At 51.8% G+C, this 16,321-nt stretch overlaps 1 long non-coding RNA gene across 3 annotated transcripts; it reads right to left on the bottom strand.

The window, feature by feature from the left end:
* Positions 1 to 10,530: 10,530 nt before the first annotated feature.
* LOC122456364 lies at positions 10,531 to 15,596 on the bottom strand. 3 transcript variants are annotated; one of them, XR_006275256.1, is made up of 5 exons: positions 15,258 to 15,596; positions 15,127 to 15,186; positions 14,770 to 14,932; positions 14,394 to 14,529; positions 10,531 to 10,646 (listed from the first exon to the last, which is right to left on the bottom strand). It is a non-coding gene; the product is annotated as an uncharacterized LOC122456364 (long non-coding RNA). The 3 variants fall into 3 exon arrangements; XR_006275255.1 differs by having other exon boundaries at positions 15,127 to 15,593; XR_006275257.1 differs by lacking the exon at positions 15,127 to 15,186 and having other exon boundaries at positions 15,258 to 15,592.
* Between the last annotated feature and the right edge of the window lie 725 nt (positions 15,597 to 16,321).

Raw genomic sequence — 16,321 nt, 5'->3', positions numbered from 1 at the left:
GCCCAGCAAGAAAGCTGTGGCACCAGGCCTTGCCAGGAAGGGGAACCTATCGGTGAGTGAACTTTGTTACAAGCCTGCATCCATTATGGAAACAGCCGGTAATGGAGAGTGGTGGGGATGGCCTCTGGGAGAGGATGGCTGGAGTGGTCATACAGAAGGGGCAGCAGGGTCCAGTGATGAGAGCAGGGAACAGGTTGTAGTGCAGCCCTGCCACTGAGTGGTAACGTGATCCTGGCCACATCACTCTCCCATCTGGTGCCTCACTTTCTCTGTCTTTGAAAAGGGGATCATCCTGACCCACCTTAAGAATGTGTTTGGTCCTCTGCTCTTGTTTCTCCAATCCCTGCCCTCCTAGCCCCACACAGGCCTCTGCCCTGTTCCTCAAACTTCCATGCCCAGGTTAGTGCCTGGGTCGCCCCCCCAGCTGCAAGGTCTCCTGTACAGTCTCCTGCCAGCAAACTGAAGCTGCCCCAAGATCCAGAACAGGAATTGGTTGGTTCAGTTGCTTATTCTCTGGGGTTCAGACCCTCTGTTCTCCCCCTGGGGTGACAGAACCCTGATTGTCTTATCTGTCTTTCAGGCTCTGTCCCAGCCTCTCACACAGATATATCCCGCAGCCAGCCCAACTCAGGGAGCAGTGGGGAGAGGTTATCTCGTCTTGTGAAACCAAGCAATAGGAATGCCATTGAGACTCAGATGGAAGATCCCATACATCTCCCGGAGGTAAGAACCGTTCACTCGTCCTGCCACTTGGGGCTCTTGCTACAAACAGGGGGCTCCTGCTACATATCCTGGTTGGGAGGTTTCCCTGTCCCTGGATCCCAGCCCTGGTGCAGAGACCTATTTCTCATCATGATATCCTCATGTTATTCTCAGAGGATGCGTCAAGGATCCTGGAAACTGTTTCCTGCAGGAAGTTTGAGCGGGCAGAGATCACTCACGGTCATGACCCACGGGTCTTCAATGCGGGTCTGCAGGGTTCACGGAAGCAGCCACACTCCAACCCTCCACCTGGAAGCCTGCTGAAAATTGCTTACCTAGAACCCACGACGTTCAGCCCCACTTTGAGGCTCCACTCCTGAGGTCCTATTGGAGGAGTCGGAGAGCAGCTAATTGCCCCACTGGCCCTGCTTAAGACAGCAGCGGGAAGAGGAAGCTGTCTGAACACCAGGGCTGCTCCCTGTTCTGGACCATGTGCTGCCTCTTTCTGCTGCCACTCCCCTGGCTTGATTTCCTGGCATCTGATTTGTGGTTGTGATCGCAAGTTTGTTTTTTGCTTCTGATCTTCCAGTATCCTGACCCAGCTGACTCACAACTCCTGTCCTGTGAGTGTGGACTCTGGCTCTGACCAGTAGGTCTGGCTGTCCTTGACCCAACCATGACATTCATAGACTCAGAGACTTTAAGGTCAGAAGGGATCATTATGATCATCTAGTCTGGCCAGCACAATGCAGGCCACAGAATCTCACGCACCCACTCCTGCAATAAACCTCTCACCTTTCTCTGAGGTATTGAAGTCCTCAGATCATGGTTTAAAGACCTCAAGGTGCTGAGAATCCTCCAGCAAATGACCCATGCCCCATGCTGCAGAGGAAGGTGAAAACCCCCCAGGGCTTCTGCCAATCTGCTCTGGGGGAAAATTCCATCCTGACCCCAAATATGACGAACTCTGAGCATGTGGGCAAGACTCACCAGCCAGATACCCAGGAAAGAATTCTCTGTAGTAACTCAGATCCGATCTCATCCAACTTCCCATCAAAGGCCACTGGGCCCCATCTACCACAAAGAGTCAAAGATCAATTAATTGCCAAAATCACGTTGTCCCATCATACCATCTCCTCCATAAACTTATCGAGCTTAATCTTGAAGCCAGATAGGTTTTTTGCCCACATTGCTTCCCTTGGAAGGCTGTTCCAGAACTTCACTCCTCTGATGATGGTTCGAAACCTTTGACTAATTTCAAGTCTAAACTTCCTGCTGGCCAGTTTATATCCATTTGTTCCTGTGTCCACATTGGTACTGAGCTTAAATAATCCCTCTCCCTCCATGGTATTTATCCTCTGATATATTTATAGAGAGTAATCATATCTCCCCTCAGCCTTCTTTTGGTTAGGCTAAACAAGCCAAGCTCCTTGAGTCTCCTTTCATAAGACAGGTTGTCCATTCCTCGGATCATCCTAGTAGCCCTTCTCTGTACCTGTTGCAGTTTGAATTCATAAACATGAAGCCCTTCTTAAACATGGGAGACCAGAACTGCACACAGTATTCCAGGTGAAGAATGCCTTTTATAACGGTACTAACACCCCCTTATCTCTACTGGAAATACCTTGCCTGATGCATCCCAAGACCGCATTAGCTTTTTTCACGGCCATATCACATTGGCGGTTCATAGTCATCCTGCAGTCAACCAATACTCCAAGGTCCTTCTCCTCCTCCATTACTTCCAATTGATGTGTCCCCAGCTTATAACTAAAATTCTTCTTATTAATCTCTAAATGCATGACCTTACGCTTCTCACTATTAAATTTCATCCTATTCCTATTGCTCCAGGTTACAAGGTCATCCAGATCTTCCTGTATGATATCCTGGTCCTTCTCTGAATTGGCAATACGTCCCAGCTTTGTGTCGTCCGCAAACTTTATTAGTACACTTCCACTTTTTGTGCCAAGGTCAGTAATAAAAAGATTAAATAAGATTGGTCCCAAAACCGATCCCTGAGGAACTCCACTTTATTCTTCCACCTGACAGTTCGCCTTTCAGTATGATCCACTGTAATCTCCCCTTTAACCAGTTCCTTATCCACCTCCCAATTTTCATATTGATCCCCATCTTTTCCAATTTAACTACAATTCCCCATGTGACACCGTATCAAACGCCTTACTGAAATCTAGGTAAATTAGATCCCACTGCATTTCCTTTGTCTAAAAAATCTGTTTCTGTCTCAAAGAGGGAGATCAGGTTGGTTTGGCATGATCTACCTTTTGTAAAACCATGTTGTATTTTGTCCCATTCACCATTGACCTCAAGGTCCTTAACTTTCTCCTTTCTCCTTCAAAATTTTTTCCAAGTCCTTGCATACTACAGATATCAAACTAACAGGCCTGTAGTTACCCGGATCACTTTTTTTCCCTTTCTTAAAACTAGGAACTGTGTTAGCAATTCTCTAGTCATATGGTACAACCCCTGAGTTTACCGATTCATTAAAAATTCTTGCTAATGGGCTTGCAATTTCATGTGCCAGTTCCTTTAATATTCTTGGAGGAAGATTAGCTGGGCCCCCAATTTAGTCCCATTAAGCTGTTCGAGTTTTTGGCTTCTACCTCGGATACGGTAATATCTATCTCCATAGCCTCATTCCCATTTCTCATGCTACCATTATCCCTAAGCTCCTGATTAGCCTCATTAAAGACTGAGGCAAAGTATTTGTTTAGGTATTGGGCCATGCCTAGATTATCCTTGACCTCCACTCCATCCTCAGTGTTTAGCGGTCCCACTTCTTCTTTCTTTCTTTTCTTCTTATTTATATGGCTATAGAACTTTTTACTATTGGTTTTAATTCCTTTTGCAAATCTCTTGACTTTTAGCCTTTCTCACTTTATCCCTGCGTGTTCTGACCTCAATAAGGTAGCTTTCCTTTCTGATCCCTCCCATCTTCCACTCCCTGTATGCTTTCTGCTTTTTCTTCATCATCTCTTGGAGATGCTTGCTCATCCAGCTTGGTCTACAGCTCCTGCCTATTAATCTTTTCCCCTTTCTTGGGATGCAGGCTTCTGATAGTTTCTGCAGCTTTGATTTAAAATAATCCCAGGCCTCCTCTACCTTTAGATCCATAAATTCTTCAGTCCAATCCACTTCCCTAACTAATTTCCTTAATTTTTGAAAGTCAGCCCTTTTGAAATCAAAAACCCTAGTCACAGATCTATTTTTGTTTATCCTTCCATTCAGTTTGAACTGAATTAGCTCATGATCACTCGAACCAAGGTTGTCCCCGGCAATCATTTCTTCTATGAGGTCCTCACTACTCACCAAAACCAAATCTAAAATGGCATCCCCTCTAGTCGGTTCAGCAACTACTTGATGAAGGAATCCATCAGCTATTGCATCTAGGAAAATCTGAGCCCTATTATTATTATTAGCACTTATCCTCCAGTCTATATCTGGGACATTAAGATTTCCCATGATCACACAGTTGCCATTAGTATTTACTTCATTAAAAACATTAAAGAGGTCTCTATCCATATCCAAATTAGATCCCAGCAGTCTATAGCACACCCCAAACACTATCCCAGGGGAGGTTTGAGTAGTTTTCTTCCCCAATGTGATTTTTCCCAGACAGACTCTGTCTTATCCATTTCATTGCTTCTTATTTCTTTACAATCTACCTCATCATTGATATACAATGCTACTCCACCACCTTTGCCTTTATTTCTGTCTTTCCTAAACAGCACATCCCCTTCAATACCTGAACTCCACTCATGACTACTATTCCACCATGTTTCTGTTATCCCTCCAATATCTGGTTTCACTTCCTGCACCAGTAGCTCTAGTTTCTGCATTTTGTTATCTAGGCTCCTCGCATTGGTGTACAAACATCTTAATTTTTGCTGTTTGGCCTCAATCACATTCTTTACCCGATTAGGCACTGACATTCTACCGCATGACCTCTTAGACTGGAATCCACATTGCCCTTCCTTCTTATGTCCATTCTCCTACTCACAGCTGTATCCTTCATTACTTTGTTTTCTTCCCTCTCAATATATAAATCCAGTGTGGAGATTACCTGGACATCTTCCAACCATCCCCCCCAAATTCCTAATTTAAAGCTCTCTTAATCAGTTGTGCCAGCCTCCATCCTAGAAGTCTATTTCCTTCCCTGCTCAGATGAAGTCCATCCGGAGAGAACAGTCCTCTGTCCATGAATACCTCCCAGTGGCCCTACATCCCAAAGCCCGCCTTATAGCACCACTGCCTGAGCTATCTGTTGATAGTCATAATCTTGTCACACCTTTGTTGCCCACCTCTAGGAACCGGCAGAAACCCACTGAAGATCACCTGAGCCTCGATTTCCTTAAGCTTCTTCCCCAGCCTGGCATAGTCTTCCTTGATACATTCCAACGAGAATCTATCGGTATCATCTGTTCCCACATGAAGGACGATCAGTGGATTCACAAACACACACACACCTCCTGGTGTTGGGAGGGGAAGAGGAGAAAGGATAAAAGATGCAAGAGAAGAAGAGAAAGGAAGGGAGGGAGGGATGGAGAAAAAGGTGAAATAAAAAGGACAAACGCTCATGTCCCCAGTGATTCTAAGGGACAAAATTCTAGGTGCGGAATAAAATTCTGCCTCCTTAAACTTCTGTTTTCCACGCCTAGAATTCAACTGTCACCAGATGGATCCGACTGAAGAGGTTTCAGACCTGAGGAGGCTCTTACCTTCTCAACAGGGACGTCTGTTTTCTATCAATGAATCAATGAAAGGAAAGGAGAAAACTCTACAGAGGCTCCCCTTGGCACTCACGGACATGACCCCTGATCCCCTCTCAGTCCCCACGGAGAGACCTCGAGAAGGAGACTCGCTGAAGTGAAGTCACAGGGGTCGCCGAGGTTTCCCTGGCCCCTCTCCGTCCTGCCTGGCTGATGTCAGCATTTCTCTGTGAGGTCACCACCTCCCCACCACCTTTGACCAATCGGCTGAACTCCTGCAAAAGTCCTGTGTGATGTCACTGCCACCCCCCCCATGCCGTGCTCATGTCCTGCCACTGGCCAGACACGTTGGAGGTTTGAGCTACGCCCTGGGGATCACCCCACTCAATGAGGGTTCATTCTAGGAACAGGGCCAGATTGACTTTTTGTGGGCCTGGTGCCAAACATATTTGTGGGCCCCCCTGGGAATGAAGAGGCCGGGGCAAGAGCACAGCGGGCAGGTGGATTTGATTTAAATCACTCATCAGAAAGACTCCATTTAATCATGGTTTTCTACATAAAAGTGCATTTTGGTTGGTTGTTATCACCTTAATACATATTCTTCACAATGCAGAGATCGATGTAATTTCACTTTTAGAAGGGAAACAATATACATTTTTAAACGGTGATTTATTTTGAAAACTTTTGAGATGAGTTTTACAGCTATGTCACAAAATGAATGAGTGTCTGGTTATTTCATTTACCAAAGGTAACTGAAGCAGAGATTTATGAAGTTATTGGGAGATGAACTCTCTCCAATTCAACAGGTTAATCATTAATATTTGGAGGATTTTCTTGCCAGGCTGTATTAGGAAGAGAACATCCCCAGACAGATATTTAAAATGTTTCATTTAACTAAAACAACAATGTGAAGTATTCTGGATATTTTTCTTCAACAGCAAACTGGATAATAGTTTAACAAAAGCATATGCCCCTCACTTCTTGCGTTTATCTCCAGACTTCTTTTCCTTGTCCAGATCTCTTCCGCCCCCAGCAATCTTCTATTCATTGAACTTTTTGAACGTTTTCACTTTTAAAGAGAGGTAAGGGGTTGACCCTGTGTCCACAAATTTGCAGAGGGACAATAGAGTTGAGGTCTGTTATTTCTCACCTCTCTATATTATTTATTTATTTAAAACATTTTTGCTGTTAAGAAGCATGTTACTTCTGGAGTCACAAATCCAGTTTGAGAACTGCAAAACTAAGCATCTCTGATGTACCTTAATTCAAACTATCTTTAGATATTTTTTCCTCAAAAATCCAATTTAAATTTAAGAAATCCGATTATTTGATTTTTTTAAAAAAGTCATTGATGTTTATCCACCCTCACAGTTGGGCATGGGGGGCAGGGGGAAGGATTGGTCCCCAGCTGGAGTGAGGCAGGAGACAGGGGCAAGATGAGTACTGTGGGACATGGGGGGAGAATTAGTCCCTGTTGACTGGAGCAAGTCAGGGGCTGAGGGCCAAAGCACAGTGGGGCAGGAGCTAGGGTTGGTCCTTGAAGCAAGAAAGGGGCCAGGGGTAAACTGCAAGCACAGCAGGGCTGGGGAGGGGTTAAACAGGATCACCCCCACTCCTGCCCACATCGGGTGGGTACCTACCTTCTCCCCAGTTCTGGCCCATTCTCTCTGTTTTGCTCTGCACTGAGCTGAGGGTGGGGGTGCACTGAGCACAGGGCTGGGTGTGAAGGAGAAGGCTGGGGGTTGGGGTGCAGGGTCTGAACAGGAGGTAGAATGAGGGAGGGAGCTCAGGGTTGGGGCAGGAGGTTGGGGGTGTGGAGCGCTTACCTGGGGCAGTTCCCATTCAGTGCAAGGGGTACAGGTTGATATATGGGGGGGAGGGTGCAGGAGCTCCCGTTTGGTGCTCAGGGTTGGGGTGGGGATGTGTGGGGGGATCAGGAGTCAGAACTGGGACTGGGTGTGTGTGAGGGGGTGCAGGCGTCAGGGCTGGGGTTGTGGGGGGTGCAGGAGTCAGGGCTGGGTGGTGCAGGAGTCAGGGCAGAGGGCTGGGAGTATGGGAGGGGCTGCAGGGGTCAGGGCTGGGGAGGTGAGCTGGAGCTGTGGGGGTGCTCCCAGCCCCCTCCCCTGAGCGGTTCACAGCAGGGGGTTGGAGGGAGTATACGCCGATTCCATCCCCTTCCCCAAGGCCCTGCCCCCACCCATTCTCCACGTCCCCCTCCCTCTGCCTGGCACACCGCGGACCAGGGGCAGGGGGCAGAGGAGGGGGGAGTCTGCAGCGAGCTGGGGCATGAGGGGGGAGCTTGGCTGCGGGCGGCCTCGGAGCAGCAGGACCGAGCCCGGGGTGCAGCCCCACCAAGCTTCTCCCCCACAGGGGAGAGCAGGGACAGAGAAGAGAGGCCGGGCTGGGGCCCCCCTACCCCAGACTCCCTCACCCCACCCTCCGGGAGTCCGGCAGCCTTTTTTTTTTTTTTTTTTTTGCGTTTGGGGTGGCCCTGATTCGGGTGTGCCTGGGCCAACCCTGCGCACGCCTCTGAAGCTGACATTATTGTGAGATGCTTGAGAACCCCGCAGCTGTGCTGCCCCTGTGTCGTGTGAGCGGGAATTGTGCTTTTTCACACTGCTTGTGAACACATATGGGTCCAGCTAGCCGGCTTTCAGCTCCCCCACTATGAAAAGTGATAAAGCACCACGGCATAGAAGTGCCTGCTCCACCTGCTGCAGACATTGCCCGGCCTCTGCCCTGCTGCCCTTCCTGTACCACAAACCCAGGGCGCTGAAGAGACGGGTCAGCGCAGAGAATTCAGGGCTTGCCGAGAGGGGGACACTCAGCAAAATGAATTTTGATCAGCAGAAGGTGTGACTTGAATGTGGATTAGTTAAATGGCATCGAACCCCTCACTACCCAGTCAAAGAACTGACCTTACATAGCTCATCAGAACTCAAAGCTATTTCTTTACAGGTTATGGGAGAAAGCTACATATTCCACAGTCCACACCCCTCTTCAAATGAGAGCGTTGGGGAGGTTGCAGAGAGGTCATAGAATCATAGAATCATAGAATCACAGAATATCAGGGTTGGAAGGGACCCCAGAAGGTCATCTAGTCCAACCCCCTGCTCAAAGCAGGACCAAGTCCCAGTTAAATCATCCCAGCCAGGGCTTTGTCAAGCCTGACCTTAAAAACCTCTAAGGAAGGAGATTCTACCACCTCCCTAGGTAACGCATTCCAGTGTTTCACCACCCTCTTAGTGAAAAAGTTTTTCCTAATATCCAATCTAAACCTCCCCCATTGCAACTTGAGACCATTACTCCTCGTTCTGTCATCTGCTACCATTGAGAACAGTCTAGAGCCATCCTCTTTGAAACCCCCTTTCAGGTAGTTGAAAGCAGCTATCAAATCCCCCCTCATTCTTCTCTTCTGCAGACTAAACAATCCCAGCTCCCTCAGCCTCTCCTCATAAGTCATGTGCTCTAGACCCCTAATCATTTTTGTTGCCCTTCGCTGTACTCTTTCCAATTTATCCACATCCTTCCTGTAGTGTGGGGCCCAAAACTGGACACAGTACTCCAGATGAGGCCTCACCAGTGTCGAATAGAGGGGAACGATCACGTCCCTCGATCTGCTCGCTATGCCCCTACTTATACATCCCAAAATGCCATTGGCCTTCTTGGCAACAAGGGCACACTGCTGACTCATATCCAGCTTCTCGTCCACTGTCACCCCTAGGTCCTTTTCCGCAGAACTGCTGCCGAGCCATTCGGTCCCTAGTCTGTAGCGGTGCATTGGATTCTTCCATCCTAAGTGCAGGACCCTGCATTTATCCTTATTGAACCTCATTAGATTTCTTTTGGCCCAATCCTCCAATTTGTCTAGGTCCTTCTGTATCCTATCCCTCCCCTCCAGCGTATCTACCACTCCTCCCAGTTTAGTATCATCCGCAAATTTGCTGAGAGTGCAATCCACACCATCCTCCAGATCATTTATGAAGATATTGAACAAAACGGGCCCCAGGACCGACCCCTGGGGCACTCCACTTGACACCGGCTGCCAACTAGACATGGAGCCATTGATCACTACCCGTTGAGCCCGACAATCTAGCCAGCTTTCTACCCACCTTATAGTGCATTCATCCAGCCCATACTTCCTTAACTTGCTGACAAGAATGCTGTGGGAGACCGTGTCAAAAGCTTTGCTAAAGTCAAGCAAACAATACATCCACTGCTTTCCCTTCATCCACAGAACCAGTAATCTCATCATAAAAGGCGATTAGATTAGTCAGGCATGACCTTCCCTTGGTGAATCCATGCTGACTGTTCCTGATCACTTTCCTCTCCTCTAAGTGCTTCAGGATTGATTCTTTGAGGACCTGCTCCATGATTTTTCCAGGGACTGAGGTGAGGCTGACCGGCCTGTAGTTCCCAGGATCCTCCTTCTTCCCTTTTTTAAAGATGGGCACTACATTAGCCTTTTTCCAGTCATCCGGGACTTCCCCCGTTCGCCACGAGTTTTCAAAGATAATGGCCAAGGGCTCTGCAATCACAGCCGCCAATTCCCTCAGCACTCTCGGATGCAATTCGTCCGGCCCCATGGACTTGTGCACGTCCAGCTTTTCTAAATAGTCCCTAACCACCTCTATCTCTACAGAGGGCTGGCCATCTCTTCCCCGTTTTGTGTTGCCCAGCACAGCAGTCTGGGAGCTGACCTTGTTAGTGAAAACAGAGGCAAAAAAAGCATTGAGTACATTAGCTTTTTCCACATCCTCTGTCACTAGCTTGCCTCCCTCATTCAGTAAGGGGCCCACACTTTCCTTGGCTTTCTTCTTGTTGCCAACATACCTGAAGAAACCCTTCTTGTTACTCTTGACATCTCTTGCTAGCTGCAGCTCCAGGTGCGATTTGGCCCTCCTGATATCTTTCCTACATGCCCGAGCAATATTTTTATACTCTTCCCTGGTCATATGTCCAACCTTCCACTTCTTGTAAGCTTCTTTTTTATGTTTAAGACCCGCTAGGATTTCACCATTAAGCCAAGCTGGTCGCCTGCCATATTTACTATTCTTTCGACTCATCGGGATGGTTTGTCCCTGTAACCTCAACAGGGATTCCTGAGGTCCCCTGTGCCTCTCTGGGGACTTGGCTTCTGGATTCTCCTGGTCTTTACCTTCTCCTGCTGCAGTGTTGATTTTCTCTCCTTCACCATCCTGCAGCCTCCTCCTTCTTTTCCTGTTGAAATAGCAGCAGCAGTTGCTCTGGTATCTTAGACCTTGTCTACTTCCTGGAACAGTGGGGCCCTATCCCCATTGGCCTATAAACAGCCCCACTGTGTAACCCAGAGGTGGCTGCATGTTAGCACCAAGACACCAGGGGTCACGGCTCCAGTGGAGACGGTACACACAGGCCACTGCCCTACGTGGCCACCAGATGCCAGACTGTGCCCTGTCTTAGCTGGCTACCACACTTTACTGCCCGAAGACGTGAGGTACACGCAGGCTACACGTGAGGTACACAAAACCTGTTCTCCAACTGGGCACCAGGAGTCACTGCTGCAATGGTGGTGGTGGGGGAATGATAAACAGGCCACGGCCTGAAGTGGCCACTACCACAACGGTGTATGTCTGTCTGTTGCGGGAGGGAGATACCAATAGGGCACTGCCACACCAGCACCACGGGGAGGTCGCTGCTCCAATTAGTAGATACACACATCAGGTAGTGCCTCAACTGGCCAACAGGGGGCACTAGCTCAGATGGGGGAGTGCGGGGAGAGAAGAGGAGACGGCCACTGCCTCACTTAGCCACCAGCCGTCACTCCCCAAATAGGGGAGACAAACACACACACACACAGGGCACTGCCCCAATTGGGGGATCTACAGAGGGTATTGTCCCATGTGGACGCCAGGCATTAGTGCCTGCCATAGCTGGCCACAGAAGGGGTGGGGGGTACACACAGGGAATTGCCCCACTTGGCCACCAGTGCATATCCCTAGGGGGGAGTGATGTGCCCCAGGAACAGGGCTCACTGCCTCAAGGGGGTTGGAGGATACCCAGGGTACTGCCTGACACGGCCACCCCAGCACCTGCCACCTTGGGGGAGGTGAAGAACACAACAAGGGCAATGACTCTTCTGGCTACCAGTGGTGCCTGGCCAGCAGGGGTCACTATCCCAGTACTGCGGGGAGATGCACACAGGGCACTATCCCACCTGGGCAGCCGTTGTCAGTGCCCCAACAAGAGCGATATTCACCAGGCTCTGCTCCACCCGGTCACCAGGGGGCCCTGCACCCTGACACCGACCCACACGTACCCCCGGTGAGCCGGCGTGTGCCTCTGTGTTACTCTGCACTTTAAGGAATGAGGCAAAGGCTAATTTTACTTCAATGTCTGATGAAGAAAGCTCTGAGTTACAACCCTCACCTTGCCGAGCACCTGCCCATAGCCAGAGCAGTGTCCCCGATGACAGCAGAGACCCCAGAACACAGAGACCCGAAGGGGAAGCAGCTTTTAGGTGAAGCAATGACAGACCCTGGGGAGGGGCTCTGGGGAAGCAGAGAAAGACCAACTAACTGCAGTGGGGAAAATCATAATCCACCGGGGAGAAAGAACTGACTCCGCAAGGACATCGCACCAACTCCAGCCAGGCTGGGATACCAGCAATTCGGGGCTGGAGCAGCTCCAGCTAGAGGCTGGGTGGAGGCAGGTGACCTCAGTCTTGATGCCGAGCAGGCTGCATTGGGTACAAGGAGGGACAAGGATCCCCCCGCCCCCCGCCAGGGTCTTGCTGCCCCAGGAGGGGGAGATCTGGGACAGTCTTTGGAGGAGCTGGTTCAGCAGCCATGAGCCCGCCTGCTTGTCCAGGCCTGAGCTCTCCAGCAGCACACTGTGCACAGGTGTACGCACGGGATGGAGGCACCAGTGTAACGCTGCAGGGCCTGACTCTGCCGAGTGCTGCCTGCGAGAGACGGGGCAGAGTCCGGGGCAGACGGGGCAGGAGATGACAGGGCCAGCGGCCAGGAGCTGAACCCATCACACCTCTGGCCTGTGATGTCACCACCCGTCCCTGCAGCTCTCCATCTGTCCTGCTGTCCATCCAATCCTAAAGCCCCCCATCCGCCCCCACTGCATGCCACATACAGCCCTTCACCCATCTGCCTCACACACTCATCTATCTCCACTGCATCCCGCCGGCCCTCTGGGTGTGCGTGCAGTGCCCAGCACAAGGAGGTGTGCACAGGGACGGATTAACCTTCTGTGGGCCTGGCGCCAAACATATTTGTGGCTCCCCATGGAGGAATGGGGCATGGCATGAGGCTGGGTTGATCACCAGAGCGAGGGGACCGACCAGGGGTAAGGCACAGGGGGTGGGGGGAGGGAGACACAGCTCCGGTCTGCACACAGGGCCCCACACAGGGCCACTGTTTGCAAACCCGCAGCGACCAGACAAATACTGGCCCACCCAGCCCTGCGCTGCCAGCGTGCTCTGCCATACCACCCCCCTGCAGCCTTCCCCCTCCCCTCCTCGGACAGGGACTCGGCCGTGAGGCTGCACCCGACTCTGACACAGTGTAAGGGATACACCTGCCCCAGAAATACCCTTGGGCATTGCCCCTCTGCGCCAGGTGCAGGCAGGCAGGCTCAGTCTGGCAGTATCCAAGTGTGGAGGGGCTCAGAGTGGGGGGATCCAGGTGGCTCACTGCAGGATCTGGATGCACAGGGGCTTGTTGCGGGGTTCCAGGGGCAGTGGGACTCTGCAGAGGGGTCCAGGTGAAGGTGGTTGGGCTCAGCAGGGAGTGAGCTGCCCCATTTTCCAGCACATATGTCCTGTTTCTGGGAAGGAAGAACTATGGCCCTAGTTTTAACTCCCTGCTGCACCATGCTGTGCACAACACCAGAACCTCACCAGGCGGGAGCCTCCTTTGTCAGCCACCTGCGAGAGGATCAGGCTCGTTTCCACAAGACATGGGGAGTTCGGAGAGACGGGGCAGAGGACGAAGACTAGAGACACCAGTGGGAGCCCCATGTCCTGAGCTGAGAGAGCTAGTGCCCGATAAAAGAGCTTCACCGCCATAGTGCTTCCACCTCCCACGGCAGAGAGGAGCCAGCAGTGGCAGTGGGAAGGGTCAGGGGGCAGAGAGGAGCCCCGGGCCTGGCTGGCCAAGAGGAGCGAGCAGTGGGCAAGGGGGAGGGAGAAGAGGAGCTAGTGGGTAGCGGGGCCTCGGGGCACATGGCAAGTGGAGGGGGCCGGGCCGGGACCCCTTCCGAGTGTGGGCCCAGCGCCACGGTGCCAGTGGCAACGTCAGAAATCCAGTTCTGGGCGTGGACACTGAGTGAGGCTTTTGGGTGATACATTAATGGAGCCAGGGATGATAAGGGGGGTTCTAGGCATCTCTAATCCCAGCCCCACTTCTCCTGTGCCCAAAGCCATGACCACGAATCCACCCCTCTCTGTCTCAGACCCCACAGCCCCAAAGACATGACTGGCCACTCACGCTGTGACCCAGTTACAGCAATGAAGTCTCCCCAAACTCTCTAGGAAGATAGGGGGTGGGAGGGGCAACCCCCTTAGCCCAGTAGGGCAGAGACCATGGCCAGAGACAGATAGACCCAGCCTAGCCCAGGGGAGACTGGGGGAGGGGGAGCAGAGGAAGAGGATGCAGGCAAGTGAACATAACAGGTGTCCATGGAAGGAGAGAGAGAGTTTGAGTGTGAGTTGGCCAACACAGTAGAGAAGACAGAGAGAGAGAGAAACCTAGGAGGATGGAAAGAAACTCCGAACAGGGACTCACCCTCATGGATTCAACCTTCTGCTAGGGAGCCCACCCCACTCCTGGCCAGAGAGATGATCAGCCCCCGCAAATGGCGACATCATCTCCCTTGAAGCCACAGCTAGTCAGGAAACCCACACCCAGCTAATGGGAAGTCCCTGCCTGGAGCCAGGGGGCTGTGACCAGAGCCCTCACCAAACCAGACACTTACCTCACTGACAGCGACAGCTGCTTCGCTCCCAGCTGGACAGACCTTGCCTGGCATCAACAGGATTCACGCTGTCACTGCTCTCGCTCACTTTCCATCTCACCTCGGGGCTGGACTCCGTCCTCACGACTACTTTCCCCTTGGTATTAAACACGACACAAGAGGGAAAGAAAAAGCAATGGTGGTGAGGTTCCTCTTCTCGCTCCTCCTGCACCCCAGGGCTCTGGCTTCAACCCTCCTCCCGTTATGCCATCACAGCCACAATTAGAAACCCCCCCTCTGCACCTGCACCCAAAGGCGTCACTCTGCACAGGAGACGATTGACTCTTCCCCTGCCCTTAATACCACGCCACGCTCACGGCCTCTGAAGAAAACTAACCTGGGAAGAGCTGAGGAAGAGAGTGCCGTCACCGCCGACTCACACCCAGTGCTGGGAAAGGCAGAAGGTTCAGGACTGTTCGTCTCTGCTTACCGGGATGTCCAGGCTGCTCAGCTCCACTTCTTCCAGCTTCTCCTCTGCCTGGGGCTCCTGGGAGATTCATCTGCAAGCTCAGGAAATAACCGAGGAGCGAGGCAGCCCTGCCCACAGCTCGACTGGTGCACGGGAGCTCGGCCTCCCTCTGTCTCCCACATGCTCTAGAGCAGCCCCACGCGCTGAAAAGAGACAGAGCCAACGGGCTGCGTGGCCAGTCACCCCACCTCCCCCACTGTCACCCCGGGCCCAGCTAGGATGCACCTTATTATTCTTGAGTACTGGGGCTCTCGTCCTCTCCTTCCTATCCCTCTTGGACTCCATCTGTGAGAGAGGACAGGGAAGTGTTACAGACACAGACACCCTCCCCAGCTCTCTGCGCCCTGGGCTCACACCTGGTTGTCTCCCCAATCCTTGGCATTGTCCAGCATGTCTCCCTCCACAGAAGTCACCTGGCCTCGTCTTAGACGCCATCTTCATATTGCTCTTCTCCTTCCCACTCCCCATTGCAGACACCCCATCGCATCCGCAGGGCTCCCAAACCGTGTCACCTTCGGCCAAAAACCACACCCCACCCCGAGGGAGCAAAGAGTCTTTGTCAGCCCAGCACACACCAGACAGGAAAAGATTCACACCCACACCCAGCCCAGCCAAATTGGGAGCTTGCCCCCATCTTCTTGGCCACAGGTCCACGGGGCTCATGGATGGAGAAGTTTGGTGGGCTGTGGTGGCCCCTGAAGGACTAGATCAGTGTGTGAATGAGTGACCAGGATATATGTGGGGGGTGGACTGTGGGGTTGGGGTGTCCAGGAGGACCCAAGGGAAGGGAATAGGGGATTCAGGGTAGAGGAGGGAAGAGGCCGGGGCAAGAGCAAAGCGGGCAGCGGGGATTTGCAGTGGGAGGTGTTGGGGAGGGGGGCTGAGGGAACGCACGGGTGGGGGAGGGGTCGGGGGCGCAGACTCAGATCAGGGCTGGGGCGGGGCCGGGCTGCTTGTGGCGCGCGGGCGACACGTGGCTGAGGACGGGGGAGGGACACGCTCCTTCCACGTCACCCTCCGCCCACCACGGGGCCTCTGACCTTCTCCTAATGGCGTCCTGAGAGCAGCACTGACTTCCTGTGTCCGCAACTTCCGGACACGTCGCATGGCCTGTGAGCCCCTTGTCTCCATTCTTCCCGGGCTAGCCCGCACCAAGTGAACAGAGCCATTTACAACCAATTGTCCCGTCAGTGGGAGCCATCAAGCTCCCGAACCATCATCAAGGCCACACTTTGCATAATGACAACAGGACTTCAGAGTAATAGTTCATATTTCTAGCTTCAGACACGAGAATGATACGTGGACAAGAATGACACAGATAGGATGACCACACTCAGAGATTATAAGCCTTGTAATGAGACCTGACCAGAGACTCTTTGGCATAAGGCATAATCCAGTTACGTCATCTTCACACTTATAA

This window comes from Dermochelys coriacea, chromosome 12 (assembly GCF_009764565.3).
Source record: "Dermochelys coriacea isolate rDerCor1 chromosome 12, rDerCor1.pri.v4, whole genome shotgun sequence".
NCBI lineage: Eukaryota > Metazoa > Chordata > Testudines > Dermochelyidae > Dermochelys > Dermochelys coriacea.
Note: the sequence above shows the minus strand (reverse complement) of the source record. Positions and strands in the feature narration are given on the sequence as shown.